This window comes from Cibotium barometz, chromosome 38 (genome assembly GCF_041138505.1).
Source record: "Cibotium barometz isolate CiBa-2024 chromosome 38, ASM4113850v1, whole genome shotgun sequence".
NCBI classification, from domain to species: domain Eukaryota; kingdom Viridiplantae; phylum Streptophyta; class Polypodiopsida; order Cyatheales; family Cibotiaceae; genus Cibotium; species Cibotium barometz.
Window position 1 is genome coordinate 22,803,045 of NC_141083.1, and position 24,774 is coordinate 22,827,818.

Here is a 24,774-nt window from a genome sequence, read left to right on the forward strand (position 1 = left end):
ACTGCACTTATCTCAATCAACTTAAAATATAATCTTGATTTCTGTACGTAGAATACAATCTTGATTAACACACCCGGATGGATTTTATCTAATTTTAATTTATCACGAAGTTTAAAAGTACATCATAAGTATGTCATGCTTTCATGGAGCTGTGGTTAATTAGTCTAATTCGTTACTAATCACGTTTCACTTAACACAAGCACGTTTTTCCAACCTTAGTTTGACAATTTTCCACTTCACGCCGGCCTACTCTCACGCGATATTCGTACTAATTTTGGACGCGTTCATCGCTGTCTTTTCAAAGGGTCACGGCTGGTGTTTATCCATTGGATCAATATTAAATTGGTTCGTTTGGCGTCTATTATATTTATTCATTCAAAAACAGGCTAAGTTCTAACAACGTCGGAAGAGAGGAAGAGCTGAAAGCTAAGAATAGAGCCTGATGAAAGAGTGTGTGTGCTTTGAAAGGTTTTAGAGAGAGAGAGAGAGAGAGAGAGTGTGTGTGTGTGTGTGAGAGAGAGAGACAGTGTGCGAGAGAAAGAGATAGAGTTGAAAGGTTTTAGAGACTCTGTGTGAGAGAGAGAGATCAGGTGTACTTTGTGTGTAGAGAAGGAGCTGGGAGAGAGAGACGGAGAGAGGTTCTAGAGACTCATAGGGCCAGTGGAAACTAAGTTCACTCCCCTAGTTTGCTTCTCAATTTGGATAATTCTATGAATAACCTCACATATCATTTGTTGTTTCTCCTCTAGATTAGTGGTGCTAGATGTAGATCGTAGGACTTCTAACCAACCCACATGGTATGTGTAGCCCGTGTATAGGTCAGTTAGAGTCTCTGTGTGTAGATCATATTCCCAATTTTCATTGAGAAATATCCCATCCAGACTTGGTATGCCAAACGGTTCTCTTGAAGTGGACGCAATGTCACTTCTTATGGATTGGCTTCTTGGGACCTCTACTTTAGGAAGAGCATCGGAAGGTGGTAGCTCAGTAGGGCCCTCATCAAACGAAGTGGGTAGAATATCCACACGGACACTCTTTGGGAGGGTAGGGTCTACATGAGATGTGAATGGCGAATCCACTACCCCTCCTTCTTCATTTACTTCGCTTGTCGCATGTTCCGAGCGTGTAGCTCTACTAAAGGTCTCTATTAGACGACTAAACATGCTAGATCCGGGTTGTGGAGCCCAAACTGGCATGTTTTGGCTTGTCTCCTCAGGGTTCTTGGTAGGGTGCCCTTCCATGGCTTCTGAGTCAGAGGACGAGTCACTATCCACTATTCGTGGATCTTGGGTTGCACTCCCTTGGGTTCCAGCCGAAGGCCAAGATGCTAACGTGGAGGGATGGTGTGAGCCTGCGTAAACTGAAACGCTTTCTAGTGGCTCAGACTCTAGCACCCGACCAGAGCGTAGATGCATGTGACGTGGGTACCCTACGGGCGTTGGTAACTACCCTTGAAGTCCACACAAGTGGTTTCTTAGGTGTTTCACACCCCGTTTTTACTTGTTTTTGTATTGTTTTTAACGTGTTTCTAACCCCCTTACTTATGGTCGAACCTGAACCAGGGCGTGTGATAGCTCGAAACGAGCGTATCGTTTAAAGGGTCCTAGCGTGCTTTACAGCACCGTGTTCGCCTATCCAGATCTCTTGTGGTCCTCAAAACAGTATGTTTTCTTGTGGGGGAAGGGGTGCAGGCCTATTTGCTTGTGGAGGAAAGGGTGAAGGCTTTATCCCACATGCTCACTTCACTCCTTGGGGGGTGGGCTACATATAGGGCACAACTTCCCATAAGCTCTCACTTGAAAGAAAGCTATGGAGGCTCACTCTCCTATATATATATATCAACAGACCGAGACCGAGACCGGGGTCGAGGTCAATTGGGGGTTTTTCTTTTCAAAATTTTTTTCTCCAAATAAAAAATCTTTCCTCTCCACACGTTTGGTTTTTTTCTTTTACAAAAATTTTAATTTTTAATTTTTATATTTTTTTTCAAAATTAATTTTTTCTTTTTTCTCTTTTTTTTGTTTGGGATAAGTTTTCTAGGGTTTCTTTCTGGGGTTCAGACTTTGCCGCGACGCAGTTCGCACACAGCGCAGTCCTGGGGATTCAGAAATCCCCCCTCACGCAGAAAACCAGAGAATAGAACGAACGCCCACACGCGGAGCGAAAAAATAACAAAAGAAACAGAAATGCAGAAGACAAATTGTAGAAACAGATTGCAGAACACGAAAACACCTCAACAACAAACACACAGTCGCCTTTCCTACAGTGTAAATTTCACTTCACGCAGCAGACCAAGCTGCAAACTAGAGCTTGGTACAGGGCATCTCGGTAGTGGCGCCAAAAATGTGCGCTTTTGCTGCACAGGTCGTAGCTGGGGACTTGCCAAACACCGTATGCGAGCCACGAATGGCTGCAAGCATACAACCAGGAAAGCAAGCTCAAAAAGAATGCAAAGGTGTGTCACTCACCGCTCTAACCGCCGCCATGAAGGATTCCCCGTTGCTCGCAGCAGTGAAGAAGGAGCCGCCGCCGCTCTACTGCCTCTCCGCCGCCGTGCCGCTACACAGTGCTCGATTGCTCTCTCACTCTCTCTCTCTCTCACACACACACGCAGGAGAAGGAAAGCAAGGAGATAAGGCAAGAGCACTCTTGTATTCAACACATGAGAATGAGGGTTTTAGGGTTACATTTGACTCTTATAGGTGACTTGGCCGTTCACACATGGGCATCCATACATGGCTGGTCGATCCTAACCCTTATCCTGTTGATATTCAAGGTGCACCTCTCATCGGCGATCACCCAATCCCTTTATCCTTTGCATATGGTGCCGACAAGCCCGGCCCATGACTCAGAATAGTTAAACTAATTATATGACGTAAAACATAGTACGTCTCAATGTCCGTCTCATAGGTTAACAGTGTCATTGATGCTCAAAATAAAGGTGAGAAGCTTGTTGTGGATGGGGTAGGAAAATTTATATTTGAGTGGCACACGAGTGCTGACTTGAAAGCATTGAAGTGCATGTATGGGGTGTGTGGTGGTCTTAGATATGCAAACCCATGCCTCTATTGGATGGCATGCATGAATAGCCCAAAATGGTACAACCCTAAAATGGATTGTACAAAGCCTCCATCCCAGAGACGAGACAAAGGAAGTGATTGGTGATGAATACCAAACTAAGGCTAAAGATAAGTCAAAGACTGGGAGTAAGGGAAAGTCAACAAAAATAGTTGAAGTCAAGGGTGAACCATGTATTGTGCCTGAGGATCGCAATTGGGATCCTATACTTCCTATAAAGTTAGAGAGAGTTCACGTTTGTACTTTATATGTGAAAATTAGAATAATGGATAAGCTATTATAGCTTTATCTTGACTATGCACATTCCATGTTGCCACCAGAGCTATTGGATACATGTTTAGATCAATGTGAGATTTTAATCTCTAACATGGGCTTTCATGGTGGACATGTGCAACTTAAAAAGGATAACAAGCAATCAGGTACCGCTGGTGATGTTCCGGCATATGTGCTAGTGGGAAGAGCCAAAGCTAGGAGGTTCTTGTCAAACTATGATAACAAATAAGTTACAACAGTATGGGAATGTTGGAAAGCTTTATGTGAGCACGCAACTAACCAAGCTAGTGATCCAACGATGATAAAGCTTCGTATGAGAGTCTGAATAGAGCTTTATAATTTTATAAAACTCTAACATAAGCAAATGACTGAAGGCAATTACGCAAGTCATTTTGAAATAGCAATCAGGAAATAATCATAGTTGCCTAGGGCAACAAGGACATAACCTTCTACTTAGTAAGAGTTTTTGCTTCATGTAATTTATACATCGACTAATTAATATGTTTTTTTATAGATGAAGCATGTTTTTTTTGCACATGGCCCATACTTTGTGAAGAACCAAGGGCCTCTTGCTACATGGAGTACTCAAGGCATGGAAAAATCGCACTATGCCACACGCATCAACTATTTTTATAGAACTCAACATAGTGGTGGAAAAACAAAAACAAATGCATTTTGAGAGCTCTTAAACACAGTCTAATAAAGGCAAATATAATGATAGAATGAAATTCTAAAAAACTAAGCTAGTTTATACCACAAAAAATATAGTCACTATTATTAACATCAATATTATATTATAAAAACTCATCATGCTAAATAAAGCATATCTTTATGCAGAATGGTGATTGAGATGGAGAAAAAGTCATTAGACACAAATTGCAACAAAAATTGTTTTTAATACAAGTAGAAAAAGACCTTTTTAAAAAAGTCTTCTTCTTTTCCCCTTCAACTATTTGTCTTCCTCAAAGAGATTTCTCTCCTTTTTGGGGTTTTCTTTAGGCACTTGTTTGTCCTCATCTTTGGATAATTGTTTACCCTCATCTTCTTTGGTTAGTTTTTCTCTATACCTTAATAACTTTTGGCGTTGATAGCCTCCAAGAGAATGGGTACTCAAATCAAGAATTTCCTTTGCATAAGATACCTACAACCCTGATCCATATCCAAATATATGTATAGATTCCTGCTTCTCCATCAGCATTATCTTTTCTTCGTTGTTGTGTATCTTTAAATATCCTAAGTATGTTGACAAGACCTTTAAGGCCATCAACGGAATGCATGGATCATTTGAATATTTTGAATGGTAAATTATGTCTAGAGGTATCCTTGAAATATAGTGGTTGAGGATTGAGTCTCTTCATACAAAGTACGTTTACCTCCATTCTCGACCAAGGAATCCATCTTCATTTGCTTTCTTAGTCTATAAACAAAGAAAAGATAATTCACTTTACAAAAACAAAATCTTGAAAAATAATATTTTATCAATTTATTATTATAAATACCTTTTTGTTCTCATCTTCAACAAGTCGCCTATCCTTTCACAAGTCAATTGAACCTTGTGGAGGGATCTCAACTTCTGAGCATGGAGTCTTTGGTTGCTCCATTCCTATATTAGAGATTCCCATTCTTCCTTCAATAGCCTAAAACTCTTCTTATGTGGAAAGAGTGTTTTATTTTTCTTCAATGTTTTTAATGCACATTTCTATAGCCCTAGATGCATCAATAAATTGCTACGTGTTGCTTTTATATCAAGCACTAGAAATTCATCAGTTGCATTTAGATCTATAAAATCTGAAGCAACTTGATATCCATCTGAACCAAGACAATAGTCTTCCCTTAAATTTAAGAGCTTCTGGATATCTGCTAAAATTTGTTATTATCCTTGAGTGGGAAGGATGGTAGGCATGGGAGAATGATCTCCTTCTCTGAAACCTACAAGTATAGAAACATTGTTTTTCTCTGGAACAATTAAGGTTGCCTTAAAATCTGCAGCATCAAAATACTTGCTCATTATTTCTTCTTGTGCTATATCCATGACCATTTCTACGAAAAGTACATATAAACATGTAAATAAATGACTATAAAAAACCTAAAGAAGCAATGAACATGTATAAATACCCTTACATCTATCGGTATCGATCATGAAAATAGGCACACCACATGCTAGATGCTCTCCATTGTACTCCGTATGTCGATCCCTACCTAGGTGCCTAGTGCCTCGATGATAGACAAAGGCACAAAGGTAGGATCTATAGCAGCAGCACATGAAGCGCTGGTGGAGGCCGCCTACCCTGGTCTTAGAGATGAACTTGACCAGCATTGTCGTCGGGCCGATAGCTAGTGTAGTCCACCTGTTACCCTAAGACAAACTCTACATATAATTGCTTTGCAAAGTATATGGGAATCAGGCAGTTGTTAGGCATCCACCCATATGCGGCAACATATCGACTATAGATATGTGCCTCCATACAAGAATGGGAACACCGCAAAATAGTAAGGGGCTTCCCTACCCTAGGCTGCATCCCACGACTATCAAGGAAAAGGTCAAATTAGGCTTCAGGACTAAGCTCACAGACCTGACAATATATCAAACCATGTGATACTTGAGCAATGCAGTGGTGTGCTATCCACTCATCTACATAAACAATATCATGAAGGCTACGAAGGGATGAGAGAATTGCCTCCAAGTCCGACACGATATGTAATGTAGATAGTGTGTCTCTAGTAGTCCTACAAATAGCCACTAACTCATGGTCTATCTCTGTGATGAGGTCCACAATAGACGAGCGGCCCTGCTCATGTGACTCCATGCTAGACCCTAAGTCTAACACAAACGGGCAAGTCAATGTGAAAGGCTAATGTGAAAGGTCCAATGCTCAGTGCTAAGAAAATTCTAATGTAGTACTAATGAAGCTATTAAACAACACTAATGATGGATTCAAAGCCCACTAATTGCACTTCAATCTTTTGATTTTATGGTTGGTGGTGATTGACAACTTCAATTTGAAATAGGTATCTCGATCGAGATAAATGGACGGCTTCGATTTTGAGTGAGTAACTCGATTGAGATACATTGGACGATAGCGGTATCTCGATCGAGATATGTCAACGGCTGGGATCTCAACTTGGCATGGATTTGAATGGATGGTTCCGATTACATGGACGTATCTCGATCGAGATATTTCTATGACTTTGATTGCATCTTGGTATCTTAAACGAGATATATAAATGGATGAGATCACATCTCCATATCTCAATCAAGATACATCAATGGTTGAGATTATATTTCCTTATCTCGTTTGAGATACATGTATGGTGGAGACAGCATCACTGAATATGCTAAATGTACATCCGAGTGGCCAAGTTAAGGGGGATCCACTGTGACATTGACATAGATCTGAGTGGCCTACATATCTCGATCAAGATACTGAGGTGGCAGTGACATGGATGGTTACTTGCCTCCCAAGTGGCGGTTGTTGATATGTCCATTGAGAGATGGGGATTTGGGCTCAGGAGGGACGTGTCATGTTTTTATTGATGGCGATATCACAATCAAGATACTCCGGCCGAGAGTTTTTCTCATTGCGTTGATGTCCCAATTTTAGAGAGAGTGAACAAAAGTGACTACCCTCATCTTGCAAACAACCACCCAAATGCAGGCTCCTTATGCATCATGTGGCCTTCCTTTTCTATCTACATGCACAAGAAGAAATTGATGATGCTACAAAGAGTCACCTTGACAGTTTTGGTGTCCAGTATGTAGCATTTTTAGAGAATATTGAAAATCAAGAAGAGAAAGTGCGTAAAACAGACACATGTGCTCCACGATATAGTGGAAGATGAGCAAGCCTGCGTAGCTGTTTCGCTTCTTGGGAAGCGTATTCCACACGTCAAAACCTGGATCTTCTGTTCAATCGTGTAAGGCATTTATCATGTTATCCATGTCATGTTTTAGTATTTTCTCTAAATCCGTCTCAAGTTCCTCGGGTTGTTGGATAGCCTCGTTTGTGGCTACTCTTGTTGGTCTCCATCATTTAGGCCGGATATCCACTGGTTCATCATTGTTGAAGCGTGCATTGCCATTAATTAGATGTTCCAATTGCTCCACTGAAAATATTCTCCATTTTTTTGTATGATAATTGCAAATTCGTTGACGTTGAGCCACTTGGTATGTGCAGCGAGTACATGGGCAGTGTCTTCTCCTCTAAATCAACAAAATTTGAGGGTGTGGCGTCGTCCATGGTTTCCATATTGATTTGCAAAATGGGAACGAATGCTTATTTTTGGAGGGGAATCCTCCCTTAAGTATTTGTAGAGAGTGGTAGTCGGTGATAGGTAATTTGAAATGTCTGGGACGTACGGAAGATCTGGAAAGATTTTGAATTTGAAGGAGAAGTAGCGATCATCAAAATAAATGTCAAAAAGTCATCCAAATATCTATCGAAAAGAGCATGGCAATTTTATTTTTTTGACTCTTATTTCCACGCTATTTCCCATGTACTTTACGACACTTTATTCCACCGTGATTTCGATGCTTTTTTCCACGTTTATGTTTACGTATATATCGACGGCATGGGTTTTTATAGTAAAATAGAACCTCTCTTTTTTCTGCATTTTTTTTCGTGCACGTGTGTTTTGCTTCCTCACCAGGTATGCCTACTTTTCCCTCACTCCCATCTCACTACAAGACACTGCTGCTGCCATACACGTGTTCAATACACGCGATAAGTTATGGGCGCGTGTATGGTTGCGCATGTATATGAAGATAGTTATGCGTTAGAATAGAAGGGTATATAAAATCAAAATAGATAGTTATCTTCAAACCATTAATTGATTATCTTATAGTCATAGGGCTTGGTAGGGTAAATCCCATAGTTATAGGATAGGGTCTATACACATATATTAACTTACCAATGGGTTCCAAAGTAGTTTAATAGGAAGTGTATAAAAAATAATAGAAAATATGAGAACAATAAAAATGGGATAAATAAAACTTACTAACATTTGTTAGCACAAGAAAGGATCCAATACTCATACAAATTTACACCAAAACAAGATGAAATTAGGAGTAGATAACAAAATAAAGGGTCAAAAATATGAAAAAAGATGGTTACGTGGTTACACATGTATACTTGCAAAATAACAGTATTGTTAAGCAAAATTAGGTAGGATTCGAATTGTATATATAGGCATGAAGAGATTATAGAGTGAAATGTTTCAAAGCCCTCATTATTCTTTCGTCAATGATATGAGTTTCTGCACAACAATCCAAAAATTAACATACATGATTATTAATTAGAAAATGAGGCACAAATTATGCCAATTTTAAGATTAGTTGTGTGTGTGTGTGTGTGTGTGTGTGTGTGTGTTTGTGTATAGGGAAGTGTGTGTGTGCGTGTATACTTAAAAAATGAGGTAAATATGTGTGAGTGTGTGCATAGGGTTGAGTGTGTGTGTAGATTTACCATTAAAGATAAAATTGAATTGTGTGTGTGTGTGTGTGTGTGTGTGTGTGTGTGTGTGTGTGTGAGAGAGAGAGAGAGAGATACACATAAAGAGAAATATGTATATAATAAAGGAATTATAATACGAGGCTAGAAATTCAGTTTGGGGTCTCGTAATTGAGCAGGTCTATGGACAGTCCCAGAAGTAAAAACGTTGGGCAGGCTGCCAAGCGAGTACGGCACTTAGCCCTTATGCTATTCTATGTTAAAAGGGGGGTGATATTTAGGTGCATGTTTTCAGTGAATAAGATTGGGCTCAATGTTATGACACTAAAGTGAGTGCCCACTAGTGGATTTTTCTTTTATCTTACTGATTCATATATATCATGGCTTAGCAAAGAGCAGCCACCCGCCGCGATGACCACTTTGAGATATGAAGTTGAGTACATGGTAGCTTTTATAGTAACTCTAGAGTGTGGATGGCTTAGATGTCTTTTGGGAAATCTTGGTGTTAGATAGCAAACCCCACCTCCATCTTTGAGGAATCCAATGTTTTATGCTTGCACAAAGCACATTGAGGTGCATTATCATTGTGTCACATTGAATGAGAGATTAGCTTGGCCTATATCTCTATATACAACAATGCGGTAGGATGTGTCATGAGAGAAGCTTGAAGCCTTTTTCAAAGATTTGGGCATTTGGGGAATGATCAGCCACACATGATCCCTATACATGTTCACATCATCACTATAAGGGGGATTTGTGGCCATTTATATGAAAGAGATGTGCGGATGTAAACTAGTAATGGGTTGGGGTAATTTTTCCCTCGTTATATGATTTTTTCCCCTCAGGGTGTGTTGAAACTCTTATGAGTGAGTGTGTAAGTGACCTTATCATGTAACTTTTAAACTTGTACTTCACTTATTCTCATCAATATACTATGAGTGTTGTGATTTTTTCTATCTCTACTTGCCTACTTCATATTTGTGTGTGTTGCTATCTTTGTCTCCACTCCAAACTAAGGTTTCACACTACACACTTTTGTTTTGGAATGTGCGTGTGTGTGTGTGTAAAAAGAAATAAATGAAAAGAGCTCATTAGATGAAGCATCTCAAGTGATCTTGATAGTCATAGAAAATTACATCTTAAGAAAACCAACACCAAAAAGTAGCTACACATCAAGCTAAACGGACTATTAAGGTTAAGTGGAGTGTGGAATCTTAGAGGAGTTGACCCTTGTCTTGCATCTGGCCTTGGTATCATCATGTGTGTGTCAAATGCTATGGATTGTAATTATGCTACTATTGTTGTTATGAATAGTTGTGTGTGGTGTGTTTTGGTTGGCTTCATGGAGGCACCAGCTGCAACATTAGTCCTAGGTAGGCTTCTAGCCCTCTTTTGGGCCATTATCGGTTTCCATGTCCAAGCACATGTGTCCCTTACACTTAGCCAATTATTACCTCTCATATGTAGGAGCCCACCTATATTTAAGGGGTATACTAATATCTTTCTTTCTCCTTCTGCCTATCTCTTTATCCATTTTATTAATGATAACAAACATAAGGATCCTAAAATTTGAATTCTTGGTTCATCTTTGGGTGCAAAAAGAGAAGATCTCTATGGAAGTGAAAGATAAGAGAAAGAAAAGCTCACCCTTTGTATATCAAAGTGAAATACAAGATAAAGAAGGAGCCTCTTGCCAGAAAATGAAAATGAAACAGAGGAGAACCAAGAAGCTTAGGTTTCCTTAGATGGAAGAATCATGTGAATCTCACCACACCTTCTTATTAAAAGAGGAAAAACAAGAAACTCACCTATCCATGGATGGAAGAATCATATAAATCTCACTTTGCCTTCTCATAAAAATCTCAAAAAAGTAAGCCTCTATGGTTTTTGGAGATGAGACGAGATGATCACTATTTTATTTTTGAAAAAACCCACCTAAAGCTCAAAGCACGAAAGTGGTTAAACCATTTTTTTTTCTAATGCGGAGCCCCTTGTTTGCACTACTATGCAATGAAGAAAAAAAGTACCAAAGAAGAAAACCTTCAAAATTGCTATAAACATTTGCTGCAAAAGTTTATTTTGCTAATTGTTTTTGTAGTGAATAAGCTAGCAAATAAATAGTGCACAAAGTATAGAGTTCAACTTAATGGATTACTGAAATATTCCACATGATTATCGAAGGTAAGTGGAAATAAAAAAAAATTATTTTCATGTGTAATGGGACCAATTTGTTTAAGGTTGTACATATTAAAGGAAGTTAATGGATATCAATTAGTTTATTGAAAAGATTATGGGCTAGCATTCTATGGGAAAAAGAACTTGATGGTGTTTCTCTTTAGGAAAAACAAATTTAAAAGCACAACTTATTAATATAAATTTTAAGGAATCTAAGCGTCCAGCATGCATTTTATAACCCAAATATAAATTGTATTATGAGAAATAAGGCATTTAATTCTACAAGTTAACAAGAAATTATAAGAAAAGATATTTGGTACATGGGTTTTTAAAAATAAGGCACTTATAGGTTTATGCTTAACTTTTGTTAAGTAGTTTATTTATGGTAGCTTTCATGCCATGTAGTTACAGTGCACAACCTATATTGAAATAGCTTATCATTATGGAGTAAACTACACTACAAGAGATTTATCTAAATTTTTTATACCAACATTAGTTTATTTTTATGATAATAAGTTTTGGGCCTCGGTATTATCATCCATATATTCCTTGGTATACTTTTCGATATATCCATGGATATGTTCATCACAGTATAAATTTAGTTTTGTAAAAAAAAACTCGACATGATGGTGGTGAATATAAAATTAGACCCAAGTATAGAAATATTACTTCTAAGTTATTTTTGTTTCAAAAAAAACAAAAGACCCCATGCAGTTCTCTCTCTCTCTCTTACACCACCGACCATCAACATCATGCATCTCTCACCTCTAGTTGCCACCTCTTCCCACTCCTCTCCCTACACGTTAGGTTTTCCTCTTCCTTTTCTTTTCCCTTTTTGATTTTTTTCATCATGATCTCTAATGTATGCCCTATATCTCTATATGAATGAATTAGAGACTTATATGCTCTCTAATTCATGTACTATAGCTCTATATGCATGCATTATAGCTCTATATATTGCACGAAGAAACAAAGATAAGGTTATTTGTAAAAAGCACTACAAGAAGAAGAAGCAAGGATATTTGATGTTGTTTATGCAATTATGGGAATGAGGTATGTCTCATATACACCGTTTTTCTTATTCTTATTCTATAAGTTGATATACATTATTTCTATGCATAGTGGCTTCGAGAACTTGGGAATTTTTTCACTTACATTAGCAAGCATGCAAGAAATGATATGCATAAGGCTTATGCATAGCTATCCTTAATGCCTAAGACTAGATATGCATGCATAAACCTAGTTTGTGTGTGCATATAGACACACATTAACCCTATGCTAGCATATTTATGCTTGTGCCTTATGGATGGCTTTATGTATGCATGACTTAGCATAGTGGATTATGCATGCATAAAACTTATGCATGGGAATCTATGCATATGTCTTATGCATATGGATCCTCTATTCATGCTTTAGATCTCTCTATACATGAGGGGGAGAGAAAGAGCATAAGAGACATGCATGCTTGAGAGCTCTCTATATGAATAGTGTCATGCTCTCTTTATATACAAAGAGCTCTCTTCCATAAAAAGGTCCTTGTGTGCATAAAGCCTTTCATTACTCTTTACTTTAGTGATCTTTTGTGATTTACTATAGTGGGCTTAAATGTTAAAAAATTATTCTTATTAGGAAGAAGAAGATGCGAACAAAGAGTACAAAGATCATGTTAGGGAATTTGGAAAAATCCCAATTCCCATTTTGTGAGATCAAAAAAGGGGGATATGGTGAACCCTTTTAAGATTTTATCAAAACCCCCTGATGTGACATATCTTTGGAAAGCTCTTGAATTTATAGTGGGTAGGCATTATATGGCATGTAGGTAAAAAGTGAGGATGACATTCACAACCTTCCTCACTTTATGCCTATATGCCTCGTATGGAAGGCTCATTCGACTTAACACTAATGTCATCCATAGTAACAGTAGATTGCAATGTGAAATCTCGAAGGACCTAGGTTGCCAAGCCATCGCATCTCGGTAATATTTATTTCTAAGTATTGGTAGCATCAAAAAATTTTAAGTACATATAAAGGTACCATGAAAAGAATGATATTGATTAAGGGAAAACTATCCCAACATGCCTCATTATGCCCAAAAAAAATCCTAGTGTCAATATAACCCCTGGAATAGCCATCAGTGTGCTTGATTAGCGACGATTTGCCTCGAACGTCATTAACAACATTGATTCCTGTACCAAGGGATTTATTAATAGTGTGATACCAATGTTGTTACCTACAATGTCTAGAGCCTATTTGCAAATAAGTTTTTCTAAGTACAAATTGTGGGTAGAAGTGTCAGCATTGGGTGGGTCTCTTCCAGAGTCTCTATAAAAATCCATATAGCACCTACATGCAAATATCCCTAGTTTTTAAATTCTACGATTTTAAACATAGTTGTTCACCTCTACTTATAAGTATACGTGTATAGATTTTGAATTGCTAATTTTACATAAATGTATTACATTAAATAGCTATTTGTTTAATCCCCTCTGACATGTATATGGTATTTAAATAAAACCTGTGTACTAAGGTGCTCTATTATAGATGTATAAGTGACTCCCCCCTCTCTTATACTACCTGAAGGAAGTTACCGAAAAGTAGTTAGTTTAAAACCAAATTAGAGTATCTAATTAGTTATGATTTTATATAGGAAAGAAAATGGATATCACTTTTTTACTTAACTTGGGGAGAGTGATTGTGCTCTTCATTTTTTACTTAACTTGGGGTGAGTGATTGCCATCGTAGGCTTGTGATGGGTGGTCTTGTAAAAGGAATACGACGGGTGGGATTTTGTAGTTCACTTGGATGGCCATGGTGCCAATGATATGTGGGTACCTGTATGGCGAGCTGATAAGATGGACTGCTTAGTAGCACTATAAAAATTATTATTATCAAATAAACTTTCATGTTAAAAATTAGAAAATGTAATTGTTGCTAGTCCTTTTCAAATATAAAATGTCTTAACAACTATTGTTCATTTCTATAAGCACCTTAATATTCACGCTATAAGTAATGTTATGAAGATTGCGGACTATTTAATTTTTGAGATTTATTTCTTAAACAATTAAATATTCCATCATAATTCTTAAAAACAAGATTCACTTTGATAATTTTATTAACCAATATTCACAACCACGAAAACAATTTGGAATCTTTTGCAAAACATCATTTTTTGTCAAAAGTTTTTGATACATACATAGAGCGTCTCGGCTCCAAAAGTCATTGCCTCAATCGCGTACGCATAAAAAGGCGATATTGCGATGGAGACATGCTATGATATACACGATTCATCACTGATAATGGTGCTGTAATTCTACTTCTAGGAATAAAGCGGCTCAAAAGTCTAAAAATTCGGCAAGAAATTTTAAAATTCTGGGGTGATTGGTCCACCTGATCTTACATACTCCCATCATGCTAAATCTATTATAGAATAATTTTTTTAATGTAAAGTAAGTTTATCATTGAAAATTTTTTCATGAAAAAAGTCCAACTCATATACATCATGTGAGAACCTTTAAAAAGATCAATGGGCTCCATCCATCCATCTCATATTCAAGGAGAAAAGCTCAAATTAAAAGGCATAAGAAGTGTGGAAAGAGTCGAAACTTTGAATGTTAGAGAAGAAAACATTTTTCTCAACACATCAAAATAAGAAAAACTCCTAACCATGGGAGGTTTCTGTGTCAGAAAAAAATCATCCTTTCGTGTAATTTTCACGGATCAAATTGAGAGAAATTAGTTATAATTTTACCTAACCTTGAATTAAAAGATTCAAATTTTTTGAATTTTTAGTCATAAAACAAAAAAATCTATGCATTTCTTCAATAAAAATTGGTTGGCCTTGAAGGTCGTCCTTTTTTTCACTAGTTAGAGAAAAAGTTTATTTATGAAACTAGGACGTTTTTCTTTCTAGAGTCTACGCTTCTAAGTGTGTGAAACAATGTTCGAAAAAAACCCAGGTTTAGTGTAGTTTCCACTTGCATATTTTGAAAAATACCTAAGTTATAGAACAAAAACCTTCAGATTTCAAAATTTTCCTTTATAAATAATTTCATAATTTTTAGATAAAAGTTTTCCACTTTTAAGGAAAATGCTTTTAAAATTTCAATCACTGCCTTCAAGTCAAGTCAAGCTAAGCCAAAATTCCAAATGTGTTTTTTTCCTAATCTTAGGGTCACCATTCATGGAAAAGTTGCTCAAAAAAATGGTGTTTCATCCCATGAAACACGACAGTATTTTAAAAGACAACATGAAACTCGATAATATTTTAAAAGCCACGGTATTCAAGCGTAGTGGACTGCAATATATATTAAACCCTTCTTGCAAGGTAGAGATGCCTTGATTCAATCATCGTACAACCCTTCTTGCAAGGTAGAGAGATGCCTTGATTCAATCGAATGCACGAGCACATAAAACAAAAGTTAGTAGTTACTCAAGCCTTGAAATATAATTAACTACTCAAATCTTAATTCAAGCTTTTCCAGAGCACATTAAGCGATTTTAATTTTTGCCCACCTTTTTGAATCTAAGTCGAGTGACCAATTATTTTAATTTGTGTCAATTGAAGGTGTCGTCTGTCTGGATGACAAATATTGCGTGACGATATTAAGTTCACGTGTAGGCTCAAGTGAAAAATCCATGCAGGTCCCGTGAGGATCATGTCGCAATGCGCACGAGATAGCATTTATGAGCAACTGCACTTATCTCAATCAACTTAAAATATAATCTTGATTTCTGTACGTAGAATACAATCTTGATTAACACACACGGATGGATTTTATCTAATTTTAATTTTTCACGAAGTTTAAAAGTACATCATAAGTATGTCATGCTTTCATGGAGCTGTGGTTAATTAGTCTAATTCGTTACTAATCACGTTTCACTTAACACAAGCACGTTTTTCCAACCTTAGTTTGACAATTTCCCACTTCACGCCGGCCTACTCTCACGCGATATTCGTACTAATTTTGGACGCGTTCATCGCTGTCTTTTCAAGGGGTCACGGCTGGTGTTTATCCATTGGATCAATATTAAATTGGTTCGTTTGGCGTCTATTATATTTATTCATTCAAAAATAGGCTAAGTTCTAACAACGTCGGAAGAGAGGAACAGCTGAAAGCTAAGAATAGAGCCTGATGAAAGAGTGTGTGTGCTTTGAGAGGTTTTAGAGAGAGAGAGAGAGAGAGTGAGTGTGTGTGTGTGTGTGTGTGTGAGAGAGAAAGAGATAGAGTTGAAAGGTTTTAGAGACTCTGTGTGAGAGAGAGAGATCAGGTGTACTTTGTGTGTAGAGAAGGAGCTGGGAGAGAGGTTTTAGAGACTCTGTGTGTGAGAGAGAGAGTGTGTGTGTGTGTGTCTGAGTGAGAGAGTCGAGAGAGAGAGAGAGACAGATCAGGTGTACTTTGTGTTTGCGCGTGGGCTTTAGAGAAGGTGGAAGAGAGTTGATAGACAGTTTTTCACAATGATGCACTCTAGTGTACATTTCGCTCCATCTCATAGACCTAATTCTGTTGAATCAACAAGAATTCCTATTAATCAGCACACCTCTAAGCTTAGCTCAATTAGGAATATAATTAAAACGAACGAGGGGTCTCCACATTCATCTTCGATTTCTAGCTGCCCACCACCTGCATCTGCAAGATCGAAACGGCCTCGTGTGAATATCATCGGAAAGAGCTTAAGAAAGCTTTTCAGTGATTTTATTGGTGGTAATGACGAGGATGGTAAGGTGGAGGTAAAGGCCACTGTTTTCTTGCAAAGGAAGAATGTGTTTGATCTCAACGACCAAATTGCACGCGTGGGTGACGACGTCGCAGATGTAGCAGGCGAGAATGTGGAGTTGCAGCTTGTCAGTGTGGAAATTGATGAAGGTAATCACTGATGAGGAGCAATAATTAGCTTGTGAGTAATTATCAAGAGGGGATTTATATATAGTGTAATTATGGGTTGTCGACATGCTTTGATGGAGATATTGTGATTAATATAGAAGAGGATGCGTGAAGATATTGTTAATATATATTGACACTATAACTGTTCTCGCGCGTGGTGTGGGCGAATATGCAGAGACTGGGCTGGGGAAGAGGAGTGACGTAGGAACACTGGAGGGGTGGGTGTCGAAGCCCAACAGCGTGGCGGCTGATGAAGGGGAATTTTACAGGGTGAGCTTCAAGGTGGGCAGGGACTTCGGCGTCCCGGGCGCCGTCCTAACCACCACCCCAACTGGTTCCAATGCAACTCCTGGGTTTACAACGGCCGCTATTACGACGGCCCTCGGATCTTCTTCACCAATGAGGTCAGCGCCGATATTAATGCATGGCCGCTATAATCTGTGCTTTATTTTGCAACAATTATAGGTTATTTTTACGTCGTCCTGTTTAAGTGGTTTTCATAATTTGGACATCGACGAAATTATACAGTATGTATTCGACGAATGAATGATCTGATGTGCTTCGTTTTCTTCTTCTTCTTTTTGGTCATGAGCAAAGGCATGCCTGCCAAACCAAGACAGGCAATTCGCTACGCTTATAACCATCCATTGCCTTGCTTTCATTACTTTCAAGTTTAATCAACAATATATTATGCAAAACAAGCTGCTGCTAATGAGTGCATGTTGTCTTCTTAGTAGAAATAGCAGTATTATCTATAATTAATGTAATCCTCAAGACGATCATACGATGTTCTTCTACCCAGGTTGTCTACTTCACGCATTAACACTGCAATGAAATATAGGGGGGAATCCCGAGAATTGCAATGAAAATCACCACTTAATCAGGCATGTAGTTATATGATAAGCGGTTGATTAACAAGGCGATTGATGATGGAGAACATATTATCGCATGCCATCGCGATTAGCATGATGACGATGATTATAAAGGATAAAAGTTGACTTTGCATGATGATGGATGGTCATGCCATGATGCAGATCCGAGATCGGAGAGGCCAACGGAGCTAGTGGAGTTGGTGTATGTGCCAAGAGATGAGAGATTTGGGCACATAAAGAAGTCAGATTTCTTGGGGTCGTCGATAAAGTCGTTTGCGCATGAGGTATTGCCCACAATAGAGAGGCTCTTCGAAGGGAGCCAGGACTTCAATGGCATCCAGACCTCTACTCCAATGGTCTAGAGCTCCCTATTGATGACGTCTCCCCCCTCACCGATGAAGAGAAGCTAGCTGAGTTTAAACATCCATTGGAAATCATCCGAGAGCTCACCGACACAGAATCTGGAGACCCCCACATCATCAAGTTTCCTAAACCTCAAATCATCCAAGGTAAGAATTAGCCAACTTTCTCTCTCATAATTAGTAGGTAGTAGCTAGCATTTTCCTCTCTCATAATCTGCCAAATCATAAATAGTCTCTTTCTTAAAAAAAAAGAAAAAAGACACGAGGGATTATATTATAACATATTCGAATACAAAATGCTTTTTACACAGAGAAGCATAACTCTTTAATGAATAGATCTTTTAAAAGCTACAAGTTCCGAAATTTTCCCTACTATTCCCTGATGATCCTCACCTCTTCTTTTATTATTTCCCTATAAATTATTCTCTTTCTATAGTATTTGCTTCATTTGTAATTTAGCAGCTAGCATTGTGCACTTTCTACCTTTACTACCATCCTTCCTTAGTCATTGCATAATAGCAATTTGTCTTGCGTGGCATTTGGCTTCTTTTACGAAAGTATGTATATGCATTGTATCAGTATTTGCCATGGCAATTTTGGGTACTCAAAGTGCATGTTGGTTGTTGAAGGGCCATCAGAGGTCTCTTGAAATCAAAAAATATTGATAGAAGATGTTACTAATTTGTTGTGTACGTGTTCAAATGTCCCCTCCTATGAAATCATAGAAATCTTGACAGAAGATGTTACTTTGTTGTGTATACCATTGTATTTTAAAGGTTGGACAACAAATTAATGTTTTTTACTTTTTTTGTGTTTGTGTTTGTGTTTGTGTTTGTGTGTGTGTGTGTGTGTGTGTGTGTGACGATACAAAATACTACTAGGACAAAGGGAAGTGTTTATAAATTTTTTAAATGTAGAGGTTTTGAATTAAATTATGACATGTTAAAACTTTTACTTTGGCTTTTTCTCAAAGGTTAACTATGTGTTCCACCATGTTAGTTAGTTTAGGGTGGTCAAAGGTTCATCTTCAATAAAAAAAATATCGTTACTTTGATGTTATGTCACTATATATCAAGTTCACAATTTAAGCACCATTCTTATGCATGGGTTTCCAGTTTAATCAACTTGCGCTTTTTTTGTCTTTCCAAATGTTTTAGAAAAGGGTGTGAATAAACATATTGGAAGCCTGTCTCTTCTTAATTAATTATCGCATGTTGTTTTTATTTTAAAATGTTGTCTCTAGCTACTAATGTAAATTATATTATGTGCAATTTTGAAATAGAAAATGATATTGCATGGTCGGGAGATGATGAATTAGCACGAGAAATGCTGGCTGGCTTAAATCCAATGTTTATTGAGAGAATTACGGTAATTTTTTTGATAAAGAAGTAGAGATCAAGGTTTAATTAAGTGAATTAATGCAATAGTTATTTAATTTGTATTGCAGGAATTTCCAGTTGTGAGCAAGCTCGATCCTAACATTTATGGACCAAGAACTTCCTCTATTACAACACTTCATTTAGAGAGAAATTTAGAGGGTCTCACCGTCCAAGAGGTTCTCACATTTTATTTTATTTTATTTACATCTTCATTCATTTGTCTTTTTTTAAAAATCCCTTGGCTCTAATGTGCCTCAAAGAGAAAATTGGTTTGTGAAAAATGTTTCTTCAACTAATTTTGAAAAAGAATTCCTCGTTCATTTATTTTTTTAGTTACCTTGTAATTTTAGTATAATAAAGCAATTACATTATTTGATCCATCAATGAACAGGCCATCAAACAAAACAGGCTCTACAAGTTGGACTACCATGATGTCTTCTTGCCTTACTTAGAGAAGATCAATGCACTAGATGGAAAGGCTTATGCATCTAGGACTATTCTATTCTTGACAAAACAAGGGACACTCAAATTGGTTGCCATAGAACTAAGCCTACCTCCTAGCTCAATCAAGGAGGGCTTTCAAATGAACAGAGTTTTTACACCATCCACAAATTCAAATGAAAAAGACTTGATGTGGCAGCTTGCCAAGACCCATGTATCTATCAATGATGCAGGTTACTATCAACTAATTAGCCATTGGTAATAATTTCTCCTTTACTCCACTCATGTGTTTACTGTATCAATTAGATCTATTTGTACCCTTAACCATATCAATAGTTACCATACTCGTATTAATTTTGTTACATCTTGCAGGCTTCAAACCCATGCTTCCATAGAGCCTTTCATCATTGCCACTCATAGATGCTTAAGTGCTATGCATCCCCTTCATGTTTTATTGGAGCCACATTTCAAGAACACAATGAACATAAATGCCATTGCAAGGAAGGAACTGATCAACGCTGATGGGGTGATTGAGACAACATTTTTCTCGGGTCGATATTCAATGGAATTGAGCTCTATAGCCTATAAAAGTTGGCGTTTTGACAAGCAAAGTTTACCGGATGATTTGATCAAAAGGTAATTAGTGTAGGATGTGATGGTCTTGGCTTGTGTGTGTTGCATGCATGGCTTTTACAGTGTTTACAACAATAACATGCATGCACATTAGGAAAATATGAAAAAATGCATCTTGTGATCGCATAATGTCATGCCACCATTAATCTTCATGTTATACATGTAAAAGAGACATGATGCTTAAGATGATCAGGACGATACATAGTGATGAGTTCTTCACATGTGCCATCAATGGAAAAGTGACATGGATGCAGATCTTGGCTACTATAATGTTATACATCGGCATGCATACACACACTTTACTGATGCCAATGCAAATATTTACCATCTCACATCAAATGCATGCAAATGAGACATGATGATAATAATACAGGACAAGTATAAGAATGGTAATGATGTTGATGAGTTCTTTTATGTTTATCAAGTGCCATGGATGTAGCTATCTTTTTATTTTTATGTACTAGATTGTCGCTCGTAACAATTTTCCACCTTTATGTAGGGGAATGGCAGTGATGGATTCAACAGCAAAATATGGACTCAGGCTACTGATAGAAGACTATCCATATGCAGTGGATGGTCTTGAGATATGGTGGGCGATAAAGGAGTGGGTGAAGGATTACATAGAGATTTTCTACAAAGATGGGGCCACAATGGAGGGGGATGAGGAGCTACAGAGGTGGTGGAGGGAGGTGAAGGAAGTAGGGCACGGGGACAAAGAGGAAGGGTGGGTGGATTTGAAAGGGGTAGATGAGCTAGAAGAGGTGGTGACAACGATAATATGGTTGGCATCAGCACACCACGCAGGGGTGAATTTTGGGCAGTATGCATATGCAGGCTTCATGCCCAACAAGCCAACAATGGGCAGGAAGCTCATACCAGAGGAAGCAGACCATCATAGCGAGGACTCAAATCTCCTTCGCTCGAACCCCACGTCTTTCTACTTGCAGGCTGTCTCTTCTCAGTCGCAAGCCATCACAGTTATGGCGGTCTTGGAGATCTTGTCAACCCATGCCTCTGATGAAGAGTACCTTGGCCAGCGCACAGACTCGCCCTTCTGGACCTCCAACCATAGAGTCCTGGAGGCCTTTGAGAAGTTTGCCTCTCGCCTTGCTCAAGTGGAGGCAAACATCTCCTCTCGCAATTCGGATCCTTCCCTGCAAAACCGACGTGGTGCAGTTCACATCCCTTACACTCTGTTAGCTCCCTTCTCTTCAGAAGGAATGACAGGCCGTGGCATTCCAAACAGTACCTCAATTTGATTAGTGTAATGTACCCAATAATTGTTTTCTAACGATATAACCATCAAAGCAAGAACTGTGCACATGCAAAATCAGCCAAATAGTGACAAATTTTCTTGCCTTCGTAAGCCTTCCCCAAAAATAGGTATTACCCTTCTTAAAATCAAAGTTTAGAGGTTTAATGCGATCCTTTGCCATTAGAAAAAATCTTTATTTTAGTAACGTTTGGCATTGCCTCTTACAATTCTGTTCTCGTAATTTTCATCAATCATATTGCCATGCTGTTTTGGAACATACAAAGTGTTTGTTTTGGTAATGTTTCCTACCTATCTCTTTCTTCCTTGCATAAAACCCTAATTTATTTTTTGGAGAATATTTAATATATATTAGTTGCTGCCAATAATTACATCTAGCTTTTTTTTTGGAGAATATTTGATACATATTAGTCGCTGCCAATAATTACATCCAACTTTCGTTTTACAACCCGTGCCAAGGCTACATTTTATCATAATGTCAAAATATGACAGACACTAATCAAAATTAAGAAATACTAATGAAATGCTAAACAAGCTAAGAACTAGAACAAGAGGGATTGAAATGAGCCGAAAAACATATGTTGTGTTCTTCCATTCATAAGGGTTATTTACACAAAAAAGGTGGACCTAGGGTTTTCCCAATCAACCCTACCCCTAGCAACCATGAGTCCACATTTGTCTACCCAAATAGTACTAAAAGAGACCCAAACACTATCTAAATGAGACTCACTTAAGCCATCTACAAGCTTGCTTTTGTTTTATGCTTTCATGCTTTTTTTGTTCTATGTTTCAACACGAGGCATTTGGACTCCAAAAGGACCCTCTAAGGATTCCTAATTATAAGGGATTAAAGCTAAAAATGTAGAGGCTTAAGGGGACAAGGCCAATGATAACCCCTATTTATAGACTTTCCATCCCTTCTACTTGCCTAGACTTTACCTTATTTTAGGGCCTAAAACCAAATATCCCCAATCGTTACCCTCTCTTCCCCTACTTTTCAATATACAAACATTCCTCCCTCTTTACTTTTTTGATTTTTAAACATTCATTCAATAGAGATCTTGAAAAATCTAACTATTAAAAATAAAGTTTGACTATGTGGTCACATTGTCTCACAATTATATATCCTTGGGTCATTCACTTAATAAAAATATATAATTTTTGTTATAAACACTACAACACGTCAAGGGCATAGCAATGTTTACTAGCAATTCTCCAGCAACGTTTATTTTATCGAGATGTCAGGAATTTCAGTCGTTGACCCGCGCGAAATATCGCTGCTCAAGAACACCTATAGTAGTGAAATTTTGCTGCAATTTCCATTAGGAAAAAACGGAGCTCATTTTGGGACCCTGTAAGAAATTCACTATTTTTCGATTTATTTCTCTCCTAAAAGATCTCAAAAATAATAAAATATGGAAACGTGGCTCAGAACTGTCAGTAAGGACCATTGAACTGTCAGTTCAGAAAAGAATAAGATAATCTTTTGTCTAACTAACACGATTTTGCATTAAATATCTCCTTAATTTTTTTTGTTTCTCGAAGATTTCGCATCTCTTTTGACGACGTGTGCAGGCCTCTCATAAAGAATCCATCACTGAACTTAATGATTGTATGGATACCGCCACACTTCCACAATTCATTTTACAAAAAGACTATGAGATTGACAAGCCAACTTTGCAACCTCAGAAGCACAAAAATGGCCGATACTAGTGAGTTACAATCTCAGAAGAAGCGATTATATCATCTTCACATCGACTTAGAAGAACAATATACTCCAGCACAAAAAAGACGAAAGGATACGGTGCTAAATGCTCAACAACGGGAAAATATGAGAAGAGAAGGGCTCCAACATATTGACTTATGGTGTGATGGAAGTATATATCCAAAATGTCTAGTACAAAACTCCACACCTCCATTTGTCAATCCAACCACACTATTGAGGTTTGCGGGCGATGGACAAAATGGACTTCTTGGTTATATTTCAGCACAGTCTGCATTTGCAGAAACATATAAAACAATGTACCTACAAGAAAAGGGAGCCAGGATTCAAGAGATAGCTATTCGTGCAAAATTGGAGCAGCAGTTGCAGAATGAAATTGAGGAGCATTCAAAGAGTAAAAAAGAGTTAACAAGATCAAGAAGGAAGAGAACCATGCTTGGAGACAGACAACGAAGTAGGAAGATTAAAAACATTGCAAATTTGAAGGCTGGGACTGGTGGATGCAAGCGAAGAATTCAGGAAGCAAGGTTATTTTGTAATTTTTTATTTTTTAAACTCAAAAATGCTCTCAAATGACTATATCTATTTTGTCCATTAATGCAAAACAGGATTGGAAGTGTTGAATAATATAGGCATATTGTGTTGTTACTATATTGTTACTATAGGAAATTATTAGAGCCTGCAAAAGAAAATATGGATCCCAACCTTCTTCCAGTTAAACAAATGAAAGGATTGCTTTCTTGTGGTGTAGCAAAAGGTTTGATTGAAGAAAAAAAATACAAAACAATCAAACGCAATGTTGTAGAGGACTTTATATCCAATAATCAAGTTGATGGTACTACAATCCAAGAGGCTCTTGATGTTAGTGGAGTTAGCAGGAAGGGATATAGTTCGATTTTCCATGCGATATCGTCAACTTTGAGAGATCAAAGGATTAAACGAGTTTTACTGCCAAATCTAGTAACAGTGTGGAAGATAAGAGGTCATTTGAATGAAAGTATAGATGAGTTTATTGGACCATATATCCATATTGAAGAAATATTTCATGGTGCTAAAGGAACCACTGTGTATGACCCTTGGAACAATATATTTGTAGATCTACAACAACTTCAAAGAAGAATGGTCGAGTTTTATGGAATAACATTTGAAGAGTGCAAAGGCATTTTGAAATTTGTTATCAAACTGGATGAGTGTGAGGTTGTAAAGGAAAAGAAAATGGAAAGGATTACTATCACA

The 24,774-nt window shown here is 37.7% G+C and overlaps 1 pseudogene; it reads left to right on the forward strand.

Annotated features, from left to right (window-relative positions):
- The window catches only part of LOC147616494 (putative linoleate 9S-lipoxygenase 5), a 33,728-nt pseudogene extending 11,701 nt beyond the window's left edge, over window positions 1-22,027 (forward strand).
- Window positions 22,028-24,774: the final 2,747 nt, after the last annotated feature.